Raw genomic sequence first — 18,180 nt, 5'->3', positions numbered from 1 at the left:
CCTCTTAGACTTTCTACTTTTTCTCTTCTCACATTATCATCTCCTCCATAGATCTCTTTTAGCTTGTTCCACATCTCAAAGGCAGTTTTGCAGTCCTTAATGTCATCAAATTCTTCATAACTGAGAGTGGATGCTATGTCTATCATCATATTGTTGTGAGTCTTCTTTTCAGCAATGTCATTGATAGACAATGTGCTAGAAGGTTCTTTATATTTTTATTCAAGTTATTTCAGTCTAGTATCACCAACAGTAGCCAGATGAAGTCTCATGAATCCTTGGCATGCGGAGAAGTTATCTTTGTCAAGTTTTGGAATTTCTCTTTTGTAAGACGTCTTGATCTTTGGCTTAGATCCTTGAAATCTTTTCTTGCAAGCACCAAAAGCTCTGATACCAATTGTTGCAAATGAGAATAGAGTAACTGAGAGGGGGAGGGGGTGAATCAGTTACTACAAAACTTTCCACAATCCCTAAGATGTCTAATTATACCCTTGATCTGATTAATGTAAAATGCTGAAACTTGATAATGCAGCAAATGATAAATATTAAGAACTGATATGTTATCATGCACAAAGCAATTCAACAATTAAGAACACAAGAGACACCAATTTTAACATGGAAACCTAATATGGGAAAAACCACCAATGTAACTAGATACTATTTTTCACTCTTCTGAAGTGAGCCCTGTTAGGAGCCAACCCTGTTAAAGGATTTAATCACCCTGTTAGGAGTGGCCTTGCTAGAGGTCTTTAGAAAAATTCAACTAAACTGTCACCTTGTTAGAGGATTTATTGAATGGCGTTAAACCAACTCTGTTAAGAGATTTTGAATTCACTGTTACAATGGTTAGAAAATAATAATGAAGTGACCTGATATAATATGCAACTTATCTTTGCTAATTACAGATCTCTGTTATGCTTGACTAGATCCTTACTGATCAAATACAACTTTACAGCTCCTTCAACACATCTGATCCTTCATCAGACTTTGCTCAACATTCACCTTTTCATTTCATACTATAATTCACATTCATAGCTTCTTTTTCAAAATCACACACAACTTTTAATTCATAACTTGAATGACCATATATACCTTTCAGATTATCTTAGTCAGCTCAAATCACTGACTAAAAAAACAATTACAATAGTCGGCTAGAAGTAATTAATTAGAAAATCCCTATACTGGCCGACCTTGCATGGTGAACTTTGTTCAGAAAATAATTCATGTGTTAACCGACTGAGCTCGGTTAATACAATGAACTTTGTGACAATCCTTCAATTGCTGGGAGAACTCGGTAAGTACTGAGTTTCTTGAGATAATCGAGTGAGCTCGGTGGAAACTACCCTTTGGAGATTGAGTGAAGCTCAGTTAACACTGACTTCTCCATGATTTCTTTGATAACCGAGTGAGATCGATGGAAACTACCCTTTGGAGATTGAGTGAAGCTCGATTAACATTGACTTCCACATTTCCTTCATTGACTGAGTGAGCTTGGTGAACACTGTCTTTCACCTTTCCTTTGTTGACTGAGTTAGCTTAGTTAACACTATCTTCCACATTTCCTTCGATGACCGAGTGAGCTTGGTTGGCACTGTAGATTGCATTGCAGACTGTCTAAGCTTGGTGAACTTGAGACTAATGACTGATATGACATCAAGGACAACATTATCCAATAGTTTCATCTAGTTTAATAGGGATTTCATGTTTAAACTTCCCACCCATGAAGTTCTTTAGGTCTTCATAACTCCAAGAAAAACCATCTTGAAATTTAATGAGTAATTTCTTGATCTCTACCCTATCTTGTGGTGTGCAACATTTTCCTATGTTTATCATCTTTGGGCTTACTTCTGTCCCCATGTTGATTCCATCATATTCACCACAATTTTCTCTTTTCTTATGTCTTTCCTTCATTATGTATGCATCATGCCTATCAAAAGGCTTTTCTAAAGAGATTAGATGGGATGGAATCTTATTACTTTTCAATTGAATCATATCAAGCTCAATTTTCTCCTTATCACATGTTGCTAAATCATCACCATTTGCATTAGTTCTTCCTTCAAAATACAAGCATTCAAAGGGATCTTTCTCTTAAATGAATTTTAATATGTGTTTATCATCTTCAAACACCTTCCATGAATCTTCACTATTAGGGACATTAGGCCTGAATGGCTGATTGTGGTAAGAGACATGATATAGAAGATGCCAAAGAATCATCTCTTGAATTGAATTCTCTAAGTACTAATGTAATTGAGAAGGCATCAAAAATTTCAATTTCATCCCACACCTTATTACAGTAGCTTTTCAATCTTGAGTTCTTGACTGCATATTATTTTTTGACTTGTCTTACTACCAATTCTAAATCTCCTTAAGTTTTGAGTAACTTGACCCCTTTTTGTTTTGTTGTCATTATACCAAGTAGAAGGGCTTCATACTCTACATTATTTTTAGTATTATTAAAATCTAACTTATAAGCTAAGAAAGTCATTTCCTCACTAGGTGATGTCAACACTACCCCTTCACCTAAACTAGCATTAGTGCAACTACCATTAAACTCTAGAGTCCACACCTAATCACCCTTAGTTTTCCCTAATTCTTTTAAAATATAAAAAATGTTAGAGAAGAATGTATGTAATTACCAAATTGCATTTCATGATACAATATTTGAGATCTAGGATCATCTGACTTTAGAACAATGAGCTTTTCCTTTTCCTCTAGTTCTAGCTTTACATTTTTATCTCCAACTTGGATAGTAGCACTACACCAATCTAATTTTATTTCTCCCCTAATGTCTTTGTAGAAACTTCTACTCAATAGAATTCCATAACTTGTAGGGATTTTTGCTACTAGAATGGTAAGTTTCAATCTCTTAGAGGGGTAAGTAGCAAGGGAAACTTGAGCATATTTATGTTAATCTTAGATTGGTTTTGACAAGTGTTTATACACTTAAGTCATTTACTTAGTTCATGCCGAACAAGTGACATATGTGAGAACAACATATAAGTTAGAGCATGTTGAGTAAATAGCAAGTGCTGAGTCACTCATATGTTAAGTCACTCAAGTGCCGAGCACATAGTATGTGTTAAGTGATACAAGAGCTGAGAAAGCAATGCACATTGAGTCATTTAGATGTCAAGTAATAGTATTGAAGTCATAGTTAGTGTCAAGCACCAAGTACTTCAGATGTCAAGTAACATAGTTTTGTCATAGTTGTTTATATTGACACAAATTACTATGTAAATCATTTTTGGGATGACTTAAGGATTGAATTGAATTACGATATTTTTTTGATAAGGATAAATCTTAAGTGGGAATACTTATGTATTACATGCATCCAATTAGGTAAATGGAAGCTTTAAGTGCCAATATGGATGAATCATAGCCATTAATTCATACCTAACCCTAAGTCACCTAGGTCTTCTTAAGGAGGACAAACCCTAAACATTTAAGTGGGAATGAATGGATAATAAAAGAGAGAGAAGGAGAGTTTGCATGTGCAAACATGACATAATGGTGACCAAGGTATTATGATCTGAATTGCATTGTAGAATCAATTAAAGGAGAATAGAGGAAGGAAACAGTGGATAGTAGAGAGACATCTAATCAAGAAGGATCAATACACATCAGTATAGAGGTGATCTAGCATAAAGCAATAGAGTTTTAATTGCAAGATCATTGCTAAGACATTCTAATAGGTGAATCAATTAAATCTCTTAATAAAGTAGTCCTAACAAGGTGTATTGAAATCCTCTAAAAAGATGATTACTTAATTATGAGTTGAAGTCCTTTAACCAAGCACACTTCTAATAGGGTGTTGAGGTCCTTTAATAGTGTGAGACTTAACAGCCTTTATAAGGCTTTAATAGGGAAAACCTTTCATAGGGTAGATCATGTTTTATGATCAAGCATTGTAACCTTTACTAGATACACTTTATTACTGTAGTAGTGAAGACTTGCAAGTATCATCCCCACTCTAGTTTTACCTTCTCATTAGAGGGTGTCTAGTTAATCGTATCTTGTGTCATATACGTGTGAATGCTTACTTGATTACATATTTTAGATGTATGTATTTTACATGGTATTTTAGTTTACTTATTGATTATGTGAGATGGATGTGTGGTGAATATTTTTATGGGTTAAAGTTTAAAGCAGATTCAACCCCCTTCTTAGAGTTTACGTTTCTATTGTAATTCCAACAATTGGTATCAGAGCCTTGTTCTCTAAAAGTGAAGTCTATAAGTTGGGAAAAGTTATTGATAACTAAGAAATTAGAATACAACTCATTCTACATCAATTGAATGAAGCAAGAGAAGATCTAAAGAAGTCATTGAGAAGAAGGAAAGAAATTGATATTGAGGAGAATGACACATAATACCAAGAGATAGACACTACTAAGCTATTTGCAAATTGAAAATCCAATGAATTTGATGTAGTAGTTACATATCTAATGGAAAAGAATAGAAACCTAGCTAAAGAGATCAGAAATCTTAAGATAGAGAAAGAATCACATGCCATATTACTATGTGAGGTGATTGAATAGAAAAAGAAAGCTATAGAAGACAAAGCCATGATTGAAGATGAAAAATGAGTTTTTACTAGTAGACTAGAAGAGAAATCATTAGAAGTAAATAGGATTTCTCACATGCAATAAAAAACAATGAATCAAGTCATGATTGCTAATCATGAAATGAATAGTAAAGACATTGAGATAACAACACTAAAGTTATAGAATGAACACTTGAGCAATGATCTAAAAAGGGAAAAAGGAGTTTTTTGAAAGTTTCAATAAACCAAATGAATTCATCAAGTACTTTTAACAATTGATGAGATCTCCTAGATATAAAAATGATACATCTAGATTGGGATACACCAATACAAAAGAAGGAGAATAATCCAAAAGTGCTAAAAAAAGAAGTAAAAAAAGTAAGAACTCCAAACCTACTTGTCATAATTGTGGTAAGATAACACATACTACTAATGTGTGCAGGAGAAAGACTGTAAATCAAAATGTTACGCAAAAGAGCATGAGTCACTACCATAAGTGTAAAAAATAATGTCATCAGGCACATGAATGTAGAACCAAGACCATGCACACTCAAAGATTTGAATTATACTATTATAACTATTAGAAGTATGGACATAGAGCATTTGAGTGTAGATCCAAACCCAAGTGGTCATCAAACAAACAAACAAAGGTAAAGAACAATGGAAACTCTTATAATTGGGATTATAATACAAGGTATAGTTTTCACTATGGTCAAGAGTATGGACGTATTCTTAAGAATTGTATTAGAACACACTTCAAAAGTGATTACAAAAGGTGGTTGAGTCAAACCACATGTTTTAGCTATTTGAAGACTAGTCACAATAGTAGATATTGTCCAACAAGGTCAAAGGCACCAAGTTGTGAGTTAAAAAAATGAAAAGACAAGAAATATATTGAAAATGTTAGAGATGAGATGAATAAGACATGGAAGAGAAAGGAGGAATGCATCACATCAAGTGCAAATGGGATCACTTCACCAAATGGGTCAAGTGATCACACCTCATCAAACTAAACAATTAAGAGGTATGTGGAACTGATATTTAAAAGATATACCATACATCAATTTCAAGGATTTAGTTTTGAAAAGATTATGTATGCATGAATAAAGAAAAAAAGTGTTATTAGAAATCAAGGATAAATCTTTAAATTATGTTAATTTTTCATGTTACTACCAAGCATGAAAAGTTTCTTATGGTTTTCAAGTGAAATGCTAGTGGATGTCGAGCTAATAAAATTGGTTAGTTGAGGCTGAGCTTGTAGTGGTTTCCAAGCATATGGAAAGACATGTGGGTGTCGAGTGAGCCATAAATCAATTGATGTTGAGGTTATAGTTGTGTAAGGACTTAGCATTGATTGTAATGTTTTAAGGGCTACTTGATCAAATCTAGAGAATTTATTCTGAGTTTTTTCAAGAGATTGCAATAGTTGTTTGGCACCATTTTAGCAAGATTTATAAGGTATTTACTATGTACCAAGCTATTTTGTTTCAAATTTTGCAAACCCTAAATATATGTAATGGTGTCTAGTTCTTCTAAAGTGAAATATGTAGAGGGAAAAGAGGTTTTGAATGCTTAGTTAATTAGAAATGAAATCAAACAACTTATTTTCAAGGCTATTCTAGAAATAGCTTACAAAAAAGATCCCTCTAGTACATTGTCTATGATACCACCATGTGTCTTGATGATTCAAGATGTTAAGAATTGTTAAACTTGCAAGATTGGAAGCATAGGAGACATGGAAATTAGAGAAGAGTATGGGAGAATATGTAAAAATGGAGTGTTGAAGGAAGAATACAAGGTTTTTGAGAAAAAAGGGTTAACTTGTACCCTAAATTTCCCCATGTCTTCAAAACAAAGTGGATTAAGAATGTCTTAAGCATAATACATGATAGTTCCATATGGTTAGAAAATGGGCCAATTAAAATCACAAAGAAATTTTTTTGTAGAGTAATAGGGTATCCAACCGTAGATTGGACAAAGACCATGAGAAGTGAGTTAAAGGAAGTCATTGAAAAGAACATAGGGATTGCATGGAATAAAAGGGGAATAACCATTGACACTATCATAGATCCTATGATAGATTTTCTAGTAAGGATGATAGCACACAATTTTTATCAATCAAGAAAATTAAATATGGACATGGGATATAAAATTGTGAAGAAGGATCATACCTATGATCTTGCCGAGTTGCAGTTGCAACAATTGATTGAAAATCTAGGAGCTATGAGGAAAACCAAGAGCACTCAATGTAAATTTGGATATATTCTAGAATGTATTTTCTTCTATGTGTTGAATGTATTTAATACATTTGGTAAGGTTGCATGGATGATGAATAGATCAATTGCAGTTCAAATAGAAGAATTTATTGTTTAATTAGGTTATAACTTTGAGTCAGCGATGACTAGTTATTTTGAAGATTTTAAGTAAACCATGAAGAAAAGACTAAGGATACTAGTCTCACTAATGGAGAAACATTATGATGATGTTTTCTTCCTAGTTTATATTGATCACACATATGTACAAGCAAAAATTCCTAGAGTGAGATAGCTAAGGCCATTAGATTATGAGATCAATGTTAATGCGACATCTACAAAAATCAAAGCATTACTTGCAAAATAAGTGGATAAAGAAGTCAAAGAATTTGGTAATTATGAATTGGCCAAATCAAAGATCACTATAGAGTTGAAGACCAATTTAGTGATGAGAAAGAAGAATAAATTGGTGAAGAAATTGAAAGAAAAATTAGGTGAAGGAACAGAGGAAGAAGAAGAAGATGATGACGATGAAGAAGAAGAGGACACACAAGTGCAAGCACCATTGGCACTGATACAAGGTCAAGGAGAAGATTAACAAGATGAAGAAGTAAAAATTAAAAAAGGTGTTGAGTAAGAAGAAGCTAGTGAAGCACCTATAACTACAAAAAAGAAGAAAATAAAGGCAAAGACATAAGCAATGACAAAACCAAAGAAGGTTGCAAAGCCTAGTCAGCCCAAACCAACAACGCCTACCACAGGGGCTAGTAAAAGAGTCACTCTACAAAAGGCTAAAGAGGTAGCTATGTCAAAAGAGAAGGAAGCTGGAGCACATAAGAGATTGAGGAGAAAGTATGTTGCCCAAGATGAAACTAATGAGGAGATGAATGAATTAGATGACAACAACCAATTCCAAGTGGTGAGTCACAATCATCCTCAAATCTAGACAATTTATGTGAGAATGTTAGAAACAATGCTAATTTATCAGGTTTCTCTCACATTAAGTTTGATAATCTTGGAAACATTAAGAAGAATCAAGTAGAGGAGGTAGTATATGACATGATGGCTATATTTAAGAATAATCCTCTAGAAATTGCCAACTCCATACCTAAGAGTCCATATGATAGAGGTGAGAAAAAATAACATTATTTTTTGAATATAGAAAGACAAATTAGGGAGACACCCCTTGCTCAAGTTATGCCAGAACTTAGTAAGGCTGAAATGTCAAAAGCCATTAAGAAATATGCTATGAGATTTGTACCCAAGTATAGGGAATTTAGCATATTATAGAACAACATAGAGGATGTTTTACATAAATCTAAACAAATGTTGAAGATCACATATGGATTGTTAACAACCAAAGAAGCTGACCAAATACCTATTGAGGTAGGAGAAGATGAAGAAAATAAAAATGAATAAAGCACAATAGAGGGAGGCACTGATATAAATATTGATAATTAGGCAATAGTTGAGGAAGAGTAGCAACTAGAATAGAGTGTACATGATACACAAATGCTGAGTACCAGTCCTCCACAAGCGATAAGCGCAAACACTAAAACTATTAAAGTTAAGGATATTTCTAATACTAGTACTTAGAACATCAATCCCCTAATATAGGAATATTTGAAAAGGATACTTATCCAATCTACTCTCTAGGCTAAATTATGTGACAACCTTATACTAGTGAGCATAGATGAAATTCATAAGTGAGAGACTATAACTATAGGGGAGGAAGTGACAACACAAGAAACACTTATAATCACTCCTAAAGTCACAAGTGTACAACATTTACAATCTATTGTTGTATATAAAAGGAAGGAGACAATAGGTCACACTATTAGTACAATCATGAAAGGCACTCTAGTCTCAAAAAAATTACAAGAACCTAAAAAAGACAAGGTTGAGATAGTTGGAGAAGATAAGGTGGAAAGACCAGTAAATGATGGGACACAAAGTCAAATAGGTTAGGTAGATACACCTATACCTCTAGCATAAGATCAAGATGTAAATAAAATCAAAGACTTAGAAAAGGACAAGTCTAAAGAGACAAGTTTGACACCCAAGCAAAAGGAGCTAGTAGCAATTCAAGCACTAGTGACATTACCGGAATCTATAAAGCCTTCTAGTCAAACTCTTTAGAAGCTGAGCATAGACACAACACCTTTCCAATTCTCTAGCTTATCTAATGTAGAAGATGTAATTACATATGGAGATGTTAGCCTAGATTAAGAGATTGTATTGACTAAATTTGATTATGCAGCAATAACAATTGAGCAGATGGGTATACTACAAGAGGCCCTAGAAAGGAAGAAACATCAAGAACTACTCAGAAGGGAGCATAGGTAGAAGCAAGCTTTGATTGATATCAAAGATATTTTCTTAGATACATTTAGTCTTCCTACTCCAGATAACAAAGCCAATCATTGAAAAATTGACCAATATAGTGGAAAGAGTTAGTGACATATACTTTCATACTAATGTAAAACTATTAGAATGATTTGAAAAGAAGTTTCAAAAAAAAGTGAATGAGAAGATATCTAGTGATATTGAACTAACACAAGTTGCATTGGAAACTAAGATAGATAGTGTGAAGAAGGTAATAGAGAACACTCTTTGTACACCAAACTATGTAATCCTACACTCTTCACATAAGAGATAAGGAATCACATCTTGAGTTTGAAGAGTCAAATATAGTCATTAGGTGCAAAATTACCTATGTCTCCAACTCAAAGTGAGAAACACTTCAGGACCCTTTTGCAATCCCAAAGTTAGTTAGCAACATTACAAGTAGATGAAGCAAATATGAGGGGTAAACTAATCAACATCCACTCTACATTGACTCCTTATATGGAGATTTTATGCAAGGAGCTAGTCTATGTAGAAACACTTATGAAGAAACACCTCAATATTTGTACATTAGATGGTTTAGTACACCTTTTTGTCTAGATGGCCATCCATATTTAAGTCTTTAGAGGTAGCTTGTGATAATTGTGATGCAACTCTTAAGATTTTACTTGAGGTCCATAAATCTTGTTTTGATAAATACACTATTAGTGTATAACCCATTGACATCTATGTTAAAAAGTGGGAGTGAGAGAATGGGAGTAAGAGAATGGGGGAGTAAGATCAAGTGGGAGAGCAAGCAAGCAAGAAAAATAATAAGAACATCAAAATGCAAAAATGAGTTTAGATAGAAAATAGAGAAAGTGTATTAGTTGATGCAAATCTACTTAGTAGGAGAAATATTTTGATATAGAGTATAATACATAACAGATTAAACAACTTAGGGGGAGTTATAATATTTTGAGGTATAAGTCATGTTGCAAAATTTTGACATTTTGAAATTTTTTATATAAGCCAAATAGACATCTATGTTACGCTTGTAAGAATAAGATTATTAATGTATGATCAAGTGTTTTAGACACTCATGTTAAAGGGGGAGATTGTTAATCTCATATTGGTTTTGAAAAGTTAGTGTCTATACACTTAAGTCATTTAATTAGTTCATGCCAAACAAGTAACATATGTTGAGCACAACATATAAGTTAGAGCATGCTAAGTAAATAGTGAGTGCTAAGTCACTCATATGTCAAGCCACTCAAGTGCCAAGAAGAAAATATGTGCTGAGTGATACAAGATTCGAGCAAGTAGTATATGTTGAGTCATTTAGATGTTGAGTGATAGTATCAAAGTCATAGTTAGTGCCAAGCACCAGGGACTTTAGATGCTGAGTAACATAGTTCTGTCATAGTTGTTTGTATTGGCACAAACTACTATGGAAACCATTTTTGGGCTGACTTAAACATAGAATTATGATATTTTATTGATAAGGATGAATCTTAAATTGGAAGCCCTATCTATGACATGCATCCAATCAGGTAAAGGGAAGGTTTAAGATAAATTATGGATGAATCATAACCATTGATCCATACCTAACCCTAAGTCACCTAGGTCTTCTTAAGGAGGAAAAACCCTAAACTTTTAAGTAGGAATTACTAGATGATCAAAGAGAGGGAAGGAGAATTTTCATGTGCAAATAGGACATTCATGGTGACCAAGGTATTATGATCTTAATTGCATTGTAGAATTAGTTAAAGGAGAACAAAAGAAGGAAACAATGGATAGTAGAGAGACATCTAATCAAGAAGAATCAAGTACACATCAGTATAGAGGTGATCTGACATCAAGCAATAGAATGCTAATCACAGAATCATTTCTAAGACATTATAATAGGTGAATTAGTTAAATCTCTTAACAAAGGAGTCCTAACAGGCTATATTGAAATCCTCTAACAAGGTTCTTACTTAATTGTGACTTGAAGTCCTTTAACTAGGCACACTTCTAAAATAGTTTTATTATCCTTTAACATGGTAAGACTTAATAGTATTTGTAATCTTTTAATAGGGTAGACCTTTAATAGGGTAGATCATGTTTCATGATCAAACATTGTAACCTTCATTGGATACACTTTATTACTGCAGTAGTGAAGATTTGTGGGTGTCATCCCCACCCTAGTTTTATCTTCTCATTGGAGGGTTTCTGGGTAATCATATCTTGTGTCATATATGTATGAATTCTTTACTTGATTACATACTTTAGATGTATATGCTTTACATGGTATTTTAAAATACTTATTGAATATGTGAGATGGATTTTGGTGAATATTTTTATGGGTTGAATTTCAAAGCACTAATTCACACCCCCCCTCTCTTAGAGTTCACCTTTCCTATTTTAATTCCAACACTTTAATCTATCCTAGCAATCCCACTTGTTTAGCATCCATTGTGTAGCATCTACCAAAAATTTTATTCAATGGGAGTCCTAAATATTTTGCAACATAAGCAAGCATCGCATTATCAAAGGCTCCTAAATCTATGATGCAATTAAGCAATCTATTTCCATTGATGAACAAAGAAATATAAAAAGGATCTAGCTTTTGATTTGGGTAGGTAGCTAAAATAGTAGATTCTTCTTCTTGAATTAATCTAGGAATTGCAAAAAATTCATTATCAAAAGAATCTCCACTAGTGTTAGCCTATTATGATGTTCAACATTGTCATTAATATTAGCATGATCTGTCTCTTTACTATTGCAGTGATCAACTAATCTTTTTAATTGATTAGTATTAAATTTCAAATAATCCAATGGAGATATCTGGATTTTTGTCTCTTCATAGTATTGTATTATGTCAAAAGAATCAGATGATTTACCTTTGTATTCCTTCTATGAAGCTGAAATTAACATGCCTTTATTTTTATTAGTTTTATTTGATGGTGCATGAATTTTGATAAGGATTAAATTTTTGATCTTATTTCTATTCTTTTGACCTCTGGTCATAAATATTAACTAAGGTCCTTCTAAAGTTGCAAGGAAATCACCTCATGTCTCTGAATCTGATTAATACTCCAAGAAATAATTTTTAATGTTGCCACAAGGAGCATGATCATCCTCACTTTTAGGATATTCAATTGTTTTTTCTTTATTATCCACCATCTACCTATATCTGATCATATCAGCACATGTATCTCCATCATGGTCTTCCCTTAAGTTAAAAACACACATATTTTGTCTTTTGGGAGCACCTTCAATTGCTAATCTTTATTGAATAGGTGGTATTTGTAATACTTTACCTTCATTTGGATTTCTATAACCTTCTTGATAAGGTTGATGAAAAGACTTAGCAGGCCTATTCATATGTTTCATCAATGAAATGAGTTCATTAGACAATTTGTGAAGCATAGCCTCTGTATTATTTGAAGTACTAGTTGTATTGTTCATAGTTCTAGATTGAAATTCCCTCTTCTATTTACCAAAAGCAATCATATCATCTTCCATCTCCATAGCTAGTGTCTGAGAAGCTTGCAAGTATTCTACTTTGCCTCTTCTAATCTAGTATCCTAGATCAAGTGGCATAGAAATAATGTAGAAAGTCTTCTTATTCTCATTTGTAGGTACACTTGCAATAAGTATTCTTTTGATGAGTTTATTGAATCTTGCATTATAATCTCTCGTGGAAACTGAGGGTTCTTTCTTTATTTGTACCAATTGTGACAAAAATACTTGTGCATCCTCTATACTTTTATAATGTTCCTCAAACCTTTATTTCATAGTGTCCCAATTTGTAATGCATCTTATAGGTAGGTCTTGAAACCAACTAGCAGTATTGTCTACAAGTGTATCAACAAACATTTTGATAGCTACATCCTCATGTTGAGGATTTACTATGCCAAAAGCCTTATAGAAATAACTTAAGTGTTACTCTATAGAGGTGATACCATCACCATTAAATCTTGCGAAGTTCTTCATTGATACTCTTCGTAGATCATTATTAGCTCCAATGGCAAGACGATCAATAACACTTCCCCATGGTTGTGCTATAACTACTATTATAGTGATTTGATTTGTTTAAAAAGTAATAGAAATAGGAAGAGTAGTACCAATCAACAAAAAAGCATCAAAAATAGAAGGAATAAAATTTAATATGACAATAGGAGGAGTAGAAGATTGAATTATTTGTGTTCTATTTGGAGGAACAAATGCATACAGAAAAGTATCTTGAAGTTGTTGCATTACAGATTCCCTTTCATGTGTTCTTCCTCTTCTGCAAAGGTCTTCTAGGATAGAAAAGTTAGCCTTCTTGAGCTCTTCGTATATTGGGCCAATATTTCCTTTCTCCTTGGCACTTTTGGTATATTTGGAATCTAGAGTGTATCAAATGTTTAGATAAATAGTTTTTTTCAAATTTATCTTACTAGTCTTTAAGTTTGGATTTTCTTCTTTCTCTAGTAGGTTCAGGCTATAAATGGGTATTAAGTTCTTTTGGAAAACACCCAAATAACACAAGTCATTTCTTGCAACTCAAATATATATTAAAAATTAAATTGAAGGAAAAATTCTTTAGAACTTTCATCTAAAATTTCTCTAGTAGAGTCACCAAAAACTATTGGTTAATAGTTTGTTTTCCTATTAGATTTGATAATCTTGACTCTTTGATACCCAATATTTGGACAAACAAAAGGATGTTTACCAAAAAATGGGTCAGTATATGCTTCCTATCACTACCCTCTAAATTGATTAGGTACATCTCCCTATGATTCTTGCAATAATATGTAATGAACATGTCTTTATGTGATAAAAAATTCTTGATATTATAAGCTCTTAACCAAAGAGTAATAAAGGAGAACCAAATTGTTTGAAGGCACAAACAATTCAAGAAAGAAGTATATGAATAAACTATCATAATCAATGGAATGATTGTAGTATATTATCTTGATATCCTCCAACTTCTAATTCTATTCTAAATTCATTTACCCATCTATATGCAGAATTTGGAAAGAAAAGAATTATACATATGAAGGCAAGTGGAATTGCTTTATCTATTAGCCTTGAATGAAATGCAATTCAACAAGTATCTAATAGATTCACATACATTATCCTTCAATTTCTAAAGGATTATCTAACATGTATGAAACTATCAAGAGAATATATATATATATATATATATATATATATATGAAACAACAACTAGAATTACTGAGCTGCAAATATCAAAACAAAGTGGAATCCATCTGATTATTTATAGGATCATACACAATTGTCTTTCAGCTCTAAGTGCAAAACTATCTAATGCATGGGCCACAAAACATGAAAAGAAAATATTGTAAATGGAATTATAGAACCATTCATTCTCATTTTTGCCAACCCTTTTTATGTCCAATTAAGTTACATTTATAGTTCTTCATTATCTCTTAATTCTAGTAGATCAACAATCACAGAATAAAAAGGAAAAAAAATATGAAATTTTCCAATCATGTGAACACGTGTCATTTTCTCCCTTGCTGATTCTAAATCAAGGGTTCTTCTAGAACACAATGACCATTTGGCTTCCTATAATCTTCTGGAAATTTTGTGGAAAATCACTATCTCTTTATTTTCTATTGTTTCACACCAAATTACTTATTTCATATTCCAACGGTCATTGCATTTTCAAATTCTGACCATCGATGGTAAATCAATGATCATAATTTAAACATTGAGACTTTCCTTTATAGTTTACACCATGGGTCCACTGAGTACACATGTCTTTCTATCACTTTCTTGCTATGACAATTCTCCTTACAAGTTTTTATAGCAAGATGGCGACGAACGTAGATCTTCCTTTAATCCAACAATGATAATAAAATGATGTTAAGTCTCTATGTTTTGTGGTGCATGTCCCTCTTTCCAACTAAGCACATTATGGTATATAGATGGAAATACTTTATTGGTTGGAAGATCTTACATAGGCTTTCATGGTACCTCATAACAATTTTGGGCCCATCCAAACATGTGTTATCACACCATTTTTTAAAACAAGCATCTTTACATAGTAAAATTATGACCTCCCTAGATCTTCTTTGATCTAATAGCTAAAGGCATCCAACTTTCTTTTAATATTAAAATGGGACCCGATTTGATAGGTAGGCACAATAGGCCAATAACAAGTGTTCTTTCATTCAATTGAATTTTCAACTCTATAACATATATATATATATATATATAATTTTAACTATCTATTTTGCTTCAAAAAGAGTCATAACACCTTTGACTCTTTTTTTTTTCTTCCATTTTTGCATTTTTAAGCATTCATTCTATATTGAATTCAACTGAGCTTTGTTTTGAACCATGGTTGTGATCTATATATCAATCTTTAGCCTCATTCTTCGATGTCCTCTACCAAATTTTCTCTTATATGCCTATGATAATGTATTTTTCTCTAGATATAGATCTTTGACCATGGAATTAGAAACTTTCAAAGATGAAGGACTACTTCTCAACATGAATCTTTGTTTTAGACATGATTAGGAACAAGGAACTATGAATCATTAGAAACATTCACACATTCTTCTCATCAAGAAAATACCTAACAAATCCTTCAAAAACCTAATCACCTAGCCAAGAATTAATATATATCTCATATGATTTTCACACTAGGTTATCTTAAAGGGAGGCTAAGAAGAAAGACCATCCCAAGGGTAATCTAGACTCAGACTCAATACCTTAACCTTTGACTTGACTTCAAAACCTAAAGAAAAAACATAAGGACTTAAACTTAGGAAATATAGTACTACCATCCAACTACAATACATCCATAATAGTGGGCTCATATTTCATTCCTACTACATCAACAACACTCTTAGGCATCATTGAACTACTAGCCCTTGAATCAATCATGAAATTATGGACTAGTTTGTCCCCTATAATCAAAGAAATATAAAAATGGAGAGGGTCTAATATTTTTACTTGATTCTACCTCTTTTGATGATTGTACAAGACTCTTGGTACTCTCCATGCAAATTGGTAGATCCTTTGGTTCAATGCTCTCCAATTCTTGCTACAACAACTTCTTTTGCACGGGTATAGTAGCAACAACATCTTACATGGAAATGTTCACATTTTTTCTTCATCTGCCACATTGAATGATGTGTTAGATGCTTTGTTAGGAACCTTGGGAGTTGCATGTGTAGGAGGTTGAGATGGAATAACCTGAGGAACATTCACATATTTTCTCCTATTATTTTGCCTTTTTAGTTGAGGATCATTTGATTTATCATTTACTACTTGTACATGAGGTATTTCATTTCATTTTGAATCATAATTAGGAGGAGGAGGGGTACCATCTTTGATGGCTCTTCTCTTGCTCTTAGTCTTGTAAGAAATGTGATCTTGATTAACATGACAATGTTCTTCTACTTGATGATTCATGAAGGAATAATCACCCGATTGTCACAAATGTGAGGCATCATTAGGTTGGATCACATTGTATGATTTCCTTGTTGTGGGTTCTTAAGTGGTCAAGGATAAATAGTATTTATCCTTTTGACACATACAATAGGCATAGGAGTAAGTGCAGAAGGGATAAAAATCATGAACTTGAGCCATATTGTTTTGAGGGACTAAGGACCTACTTTGATTTATATTTAAAGTAAAGGCATGGCCATTCTACTTATTCTGATCAAAATAAGTATTCCCTTGATTTTGATTTGAAGGCCTATCATTCAAAGGATGTTGATATTGGAGTTGAGGAGCCTTATTACCTTGAGCTTGCTACCTCTCTAAAGTTACCACTTTGTTGCTCACCTTTTGAATCATAGAGAAGCTATCCTCCAATTTCTTATCTTAAATTTGAAACTTGTTTCCAATATCTTGCATTAGGGCCTTTAAATCTCCTAGATCACTAGATGATATGGAAGCCTAACGAGCTAGATCAAGGGGTTGTGATGTGGAAGATGTGGTAATAGGGGCTATTGTTGGTTGGTGATTTGGCATATTAGGGAAGAAGTGAATAGGAGGTCTTGGAGCTAGCTTACCTCCTTATATGATCAAAATGTTCTCTACCCTTATTACTATCTCATAAGCATTAGGTAATGTATCCCCTCCCATGGTTTGGATTGTAGTGGCAATATCACTATATAAGGCTCTTTGATAATGCAAGAAGGCATTACTAAGGGTAGGCTTCAATAGGGTTGGTATTCTATCCCATGTTTTTTGGAATCTTTAGTTAAAGTTAGTCATGTATTCATGGAGTGCCCTCTTTATAGTAGTCAACTACTTTGGGAGTGAAAGATAGTCACTTTTATCTTCAAAATGTTTGCATAGGGTTGCTCCTAACCCATCCCAATCTATTATAAAGTTATGAGGTAATCCTTTATACCATTGAAGTCCTTTTCCTTTCAAGTATGAGGCTATAATCCTAACTACTACATCATCTTCAGTTATTCCATGAATATTATAGACATTAGATATTTCTTTAATTTGTTCTTTTAGAGAGGTGGAAGTTTCACTAGTAAAGTCAGGTACACTTTTAAGGGCTGCCACTTGTATATCATGTCTTTGGGCTAGTAGAATAGGACTTCCACCATTGAAGGTAACAAATGCATGTGCTCTAGTCATATAAACAAGTGGCCTATTGATATGATTAGAGGGTATTCTAGGTTGAATCCTATCAATAGGATGAGTGGAAAGAGATCTTAAAGGTGAATGATTTATTACAACACTCCTAACTAGTGATAAGGAAAATTTTTTTCTCTTCCTTCTAGGGTTTGAAAATGAAAATTTAGTATATTGGAAATTACCTCTATAAGATGCCCTTGTATGAGCTTTGGGCATGAAACACCAACTTTAGTCTAAAACTAGATGTATTATTATGGTAGAGTCTCCAAGTACTTGAAAATGAGCCTCTTAAAGGCTTGAAACACTGAGAGAAGCACTATCTTCTCAACATCAACTTGACATTTTTCTTTGACACTAGTGAACATGATATCTTCTAACATGAATGTCCCACTAGGTGTACCAAAAGTTGCTATCACAAAAGTTTTCACCCTTGCCTAGAGTTTTTATATAAACAACC

The sequence above is a fragment of the Cupressus sempervirens genome, chromosome 5, assembly GCF_028749045.1.
Source record: "Cupressus sempervirens isolate cs-2001-9-10 chromosome 5, ASM2874904v1, whole genome shotgun sequence".
Classification (NCBI taxonomy): domain Eukaryota; kingdom Viridiplantae; phylum Streptophyta; class Pinopsida; order Cupressales; family Cupressaceae; genus Cupressus; species Cupressus sempervirens.
Note: the sequence above shows the minus strand (reverse complement) of the source record.